Genomic DNA, 6,000 nt, shown 5'->3' on the forward strand with positions numbered 1-6,000 from the left:
AAAAAGAGAACTAGGTATTTCGTACAGATGTGCTTCACCACATTGATTTGCCGCTTTTTGGAGGTGAGACAAAATGTATCGTATTTTTTTTTTATTCACATTACAAATGTATATATCAACATACATTTTAAAGTTTTGAATGTTGCTCATTCAGTTTGCCACATGTGCCAAGAATCCACATGGATCCATTCTAGATACCATATGGCCACCTTCCAATGAGGGTACTCTTTGCACAACCTTCTACCAGTGCATCTCTTGCAGTTTTCACCTCAGTGCAAGTTACTCACAAATCAAATGGGCTCACAGTATCTACACTACTATATGTACAATGTACATTTACATATTATTGTAAGTACATTGTTTAAAAAAAAACAAAAAACATGCACTGTAGCTCCCTCTAATCACCTTACTGGTACTCTCTACAACAATCCTAAACACATTTAAAGAAAATAATGATTTCATGGTTAAGTGCAAGCTCCTGTATCAATATCATACATTGTAATATGATTAGTGTTAGTAACATGACTATAAAGAAGATCATGGGCAAATTTTTATATTATTTGAGTATTAAACATTTGATAAATTCTTCAGGACAAATTGATTTTTTTTTCTCTTTCCTTTTTGTATACATCTACTAAATGTACATCTGTGTTTCATAGTATCTTCATTTCCAAATAAAATTCGTTGTATGTAAGCTACATTTGTAGGAATAAAACCTGAACTTTATTTGATAAATTCAAGGCGAAAGAAGTTCCTGGAGAGCTAGATGTATCATATTAGGCTATGTTCACAAGGTTGTTCACAGTAATATCTACCATAATAAAGGTAACATCTTGACACCTAGAGGCAAGGATCTAGCACTGATTGACTTAGTGCATCGTGCTACTGTATATGAGTGCTACATACTGGTACATGTTGTTGGACACAGGTACACAACATTACAGGTTCTCCAGAAGTCCTGAGGTGCACTGGTTTATAAATTCACAGGCTGTTTGCCCCAGCAAAATTAAAGACAATGAACATAACTTGCACGAAAGATATTTGCACTTTATATACTAAAGGGATGGTATAATTTTGGTTGAGGTGGGGCTTTTTTGTGAGATGATGAGAAATCTCTTAATGGAATATGAAAGAAAATATTATTCTATGGGGGATTCAAACTTTATGTGATAAAAATTGGTTTTGAAATGGCTGAGATATCCAACACACATGGATCCTAATAAAAGGTGGGACCAACCTTTCACTACAACCATTTAGTTTTACTTTGTTTTTGGTTATTTCAGCCATTTCACACCGACTTTCTTCAAATAAACGTTGAATTCCTCTTAGAATTGTATGCTCTGTAACATTTCACTGATATCTCACAAAAGTTAAAAGCTAAATTCTATACCATCCCTTTAAAATGAACTGAAGGAACCAATAATGGTGAAAGGAATTGTGGAGGCCAACTAACAATAAACATGGAAAAAAAACACCAATTCATTAAGAACACCAATGAAAGCAAGAAGGATGGAGATGGCAACTACACATATCTGGGGTAAATACAAGTGTACCCACCACAGACACCACAGAATATTGAACAAAAGAATCAGATGTGGGGTGCAGTGCAATGGATGAACACATCTGAATAGGAAGGGAATGAAAGTGATGAGAGTGATATTTGAGAGCTCTTTGAGAATGGAAGACCACCTATAAAGGACCCATACAAACTGTACTGAATAGCGAACTGAAACTGGAAAGAAGTTAACCATTTAAAGGACACTCTGTCAACTTAGTTTTCTTACGCGATCTCCTCATCTCACATCCCAGACTACTGTACATCAGTATATATTCCCGTTTCACACATTACAAGTTTATGTTCTGGAAATGTCTGTTTTAAAAAAAAAATAAATAAAAATCAACAGCCACTGTGCCACAAAGAGTGCATGCAAGTTGCATTTCTCATTTCTTTGGATTTTAATCAGGCCTTGTTGTGCTGGTTGGATGAACTTACTAGTATATCACTACATGGATTAACAAAAAAAAAAAAATGGGTGTGTAGAGTTTTGCAAGTTATGGAACCTAATGAACTCCCATTTGTTTCTCTTTTATTGTCCTTCTTGTAACACTAACACATTTTTTTCTCTCCTTTTTCATCTTTCTTTTTTTTTTTTTTTTTTTTTGCCTAAAACCACTGCAGCACTTGACATTGAGTGTGCAGTATTGTTGTTGGTTCCTAAAAAGAATCGTACACTGTAATTTCAACTGCACAGATTAAATCTGAGAAACACCTTCACACTACTACACAAAGAGTAACAAATACCATGAAATGTACAACAAGAGGGATTCTGTGAAGCCAGACGTTGTAGTCTCCGCAGAACACATCCCCAACACATCCCCAATATATTCAATACCAGCTATGGGCCTGGGCCTACACTGTATGTATATGGGTAGGAACTGTGTTATAGCTAGCCTAGACCAATTTTACAGTTAATGGTAGGGCCTCCTTTGTGTTTCTATTCCCATTGCCACTTGCACAGCACTGGCATATGCTATCATCAGTATCAAACAAAATTATATCGAATTAGATGATTATTCAGGGAATAATTTTCCTGGTATCGCATAGCAATTTGCTATGCATTTTGGTATGACTGCTATACAAAATGCAATTTGCATAGCATATTCTTTACATAGATTTTTATACCTACCATTTTGTTGAAAATGTATGTCCATTATTCCCTGTTATTCATTAAAACTTTTTCCTCTACTTTTATATCTGCAATAGTGTCTTAATACTTAGTGTATTTAATGAACCCTACCTGAGACGGGACAGAACTGTAACGAGAGACAAATAAGCTTTGCTTCCAGACTCTACACCCAATTAAGTAGGTCCTATACTCCCATACCAAGTACTATTAGTATAAGTAGTGCTATCCTATGTACAAACTACAACTTTACAAGTTGAAGTACCATATAATATGTCCATGGCAGCACATTATATGACTTGCTTGTTGCTAGTAAACTTCACTCTGTTTTATCAAATATTAAGCATTGATGTAGACGGAAAAATCTGTCCGTCCAGAGGACTTTTTAAATCTTTTTTTGACTACATGGCTCTCCTCTGTACTCCAGAGGAGGGAATTCCATTAAGCCTGACGCAGTCTCTGCAGATCATATCCCTGACAACAAGATACAGACCAAAGGGCGAGCTTTCAGTCAACAACTAAGCATTGATGCACATAGAAAATAACTCAACAACATTTCTGCATCAGATCGAATCTAGGTTCTTATACCTTTTCTGAACCTTTTCTGGCACTCTCTTGATAAAAATAAAGTAGGCCCTACCAGGATATAGTAGGGGCCTAGTAGATGATAAAGCTAGTTGTTAATACTGGCATGCATATTTCAATGTGCCTTCACGAGTATTTACCCCAGCCCAGTCACTGACACTGGATAGATCTACATAAGTAAATATACATTTAATATTTCGAACCAGGCAGTACTCCCGAAGGTGCTCACTGCACTCTCCATTCCCTGGGCTGCTGGGGAATGGTCACCGCACACTGGTACGTGGTGCAGTACCACCTCAAAGTTCAAGTCCTTGTACTCTCCTTGTCTTTGATCTTGAAATTTAATTTTGGATTTTTGGATTTCAATTGCGTTGTATAAAGTGTAAGATTATTAAATCTTCCCTCACTATTAGTATCAGTCATCATCATGCCATTCTTCGTGTTCTTGGCATTCATTTGTTTAATACCCAGACTTGTAGACTCTCTGCATAAATGAAATTTACTGCAGACATTGTCTTCACTTCTGTTTCTGTTTCTGTTTCTGTTCCGGTTCCGTCGGTATACTCAGAATTAACTGTACTCAACCACCGTTTTGTAACTAGTATGGTCGTATGTGCAGAGCAGGGAGAATGCTTCACATTTGAAGCCTCTGTTTGAAGACTGTTAGTGTACTAGGCCTACTGGATGTAGACGTGACTGTTTCCTCGTTGAGAAGGTTCCAGTCTACTGCTGTCCTGTGGAAGAAAGAGTACTTGTGTACATCTTTCTTGGTCAGTGTTCTTTGGATTCTTCTGCTGTTCCCTCTGGTCATTCTCCCCCCTTTGTCATTAACTCTAATGTAGACGTTGGGATCAATTCCCACTTCCCCATTCATAACTTTGAACAGTAGAGTACAGTTAAACTCGCCTAAGTCGACGTCGCATATGTCGAATAATCGCGCAAGTCGAAGATTTTAAAAAGTCCCGATTTTTCCCCATTGACTTACGTGTATTAATTCACTCACAAGTCGAATTTTTTAAGTCGAATACTCGCCTAAGTCGATGAAATTCCAAGAACACTTTCACGGAAAAACCATTGAATTCACTTTGCCTAAGTCGAATAAGATTTTATTGTGTAATAAATCACTGTCAAAATCACGAGACGCCAGTTTTTGTTTACATACAGTACATTGTATATACAAAAAGAAACTTTGCATTAAACATTAACGTTTCATTACCGCAAGCGGTTTCACCTGAATCGTTATTAACGCAAACTAACGATCGGGAAAATCAACGTTTGTAGTAACGATGAGTAACGATCCCAAGCGCAAATTAACAATGTTTCGTTGACATTAACGATAGGTAACGCAAGAACTCACGCGAGATTTTGGTTTCCGTTTACCCAGACCTGGTGAAAGGACGACGTAGCCCCTGCCGAGTGTAGCGATCTATGCCTTGTACTTAGAGGAGTCTTTTCGCGAATCGAATCACGATTTCGCGAATGGTTAATATGCGACCGGGGTCACCAAAAACGCACGCCGGGCCACCAAAAAAAAAAAAAAAAAAAAAGAGCCGGATGTTTGCCTTCAGTTTTGGAAATGAACAGCGGTAACAATCGGCTCCATAAGATGCTAGAATAAATGTCAGATGTTTGCTCTTAATTTTGTTGGAAATGAATAACGGTAATATTCAATGTGGATAAAATGTCTTGCTGAAGGGCAAATATCGGGCACACCGCTCCAGCTCTCGGCTCCAGAGTAGACAACATACATGTACATTATACATAAGTACGCGTGATGTAACTGTAAGTCGATTTTTTTTTCGACTTACGCACAAGTCGAAACTCGCCTAAGTCGATGTGTTTTGCTCAGTCCCGAGAAGATCGACTTATGCGAGTTTAACTGTATGTCTAGCTGAAGTCTCGAGATTCTCCTCCTGTTCTCCAGGGTGTCCCATTCCAAATCCTTTAACATTTGAGAGACACTGCTGTTGTTTGTAGTCATTCATACAGAATCTAGCTGCCTTGCACTGAACAGATTCTATGAGTTGAATATCCCCCTTGTGATACGGATCCCACGAGCTACTGGCATACTCTAAGACCAATGGGTCTAACTAGTGTTGTGTAGGCAGTGCCAGTGGTTTTGATGGACTTGTTACAGAACCACTTGTCTTTTGTATTACTATCAGCTATTAGTACTTACCGCTGATATACTTCTAGCACTAGCAGTGCTGTAACTTGGACCACTTGGAGTTGGATTCGTGTTGCTCTTGTTCAAGATGTTCCTCAAGCTCTTCCTGATCCTCGTGCCACACTGCATGCACTACCCATTCATTCTGCGACGTAAACACGCACGTGTCGCGATATGGTGAGAGTTCGCAAGGAAGGGCTAGGCAGGATGGTGTTCCTCTTACGGTTACCCGTTTAGAAATACCTCGGTGTACAATGGAAAATTCACTTTGTTTTTACCTTCTGCCAACAATCCATAAGACGGATGATAGATGGTAATAACGGATTGAGATTATGGAAAGATCTATGCGATTTTTAGCCCGGACATCGGCCCGTTGTTACGTATCAGAAACACAATAACACGCCTCTAATTCATTCTAGCTAGCCGGAGGATCAGGAGCATGCCGGTGCAGAATACCGGCGCGACACACGTAGTAGTAGTAGTACGACCGTACGTAAACAAGACCACTGCATGGTTTTATTAACATAAATTAACAAAGCGCGCGCTCCAGCCCATTCATCGTGT

General features: G+C 38.5%; 1 protein-coding gene across 1 annotated transcript in view; it reads right to left on the minus strand.

Moving 5' to 3' along the window:
* LOC140232822 (cystine/glutamate transporter-like) overlaps positions 1-5,708 on the minus strand; it is a 38,113-nt gene extending 32,405 nt beyond the window's left edge. The window contains exon 1 of the mRNA XM_072312936.1: positions 5,449-5,708. The gene's annotated coding sequence lies outside the window, so the exon portion shown is untranslated. The remainder of the gene's footprint in view (positions 1-5,448) is intronic.
* Positions 5,709-6,000: the final 292 nt, after the last annotated feature.

Source organism: Diadema setosum, chromosome 9 (genome assembly GCF_964275005.1).
Source record: "Diadema setosum chromosome 9, eeDiaSeto1, whole genome shotgun sequence".
NCBI classification, from domain to species: Eukaryota; Metazoa; Echinodermata; class Echinoidea; order Diadematoida; family Diadematidae; genus Diadema; species Diadema setosum.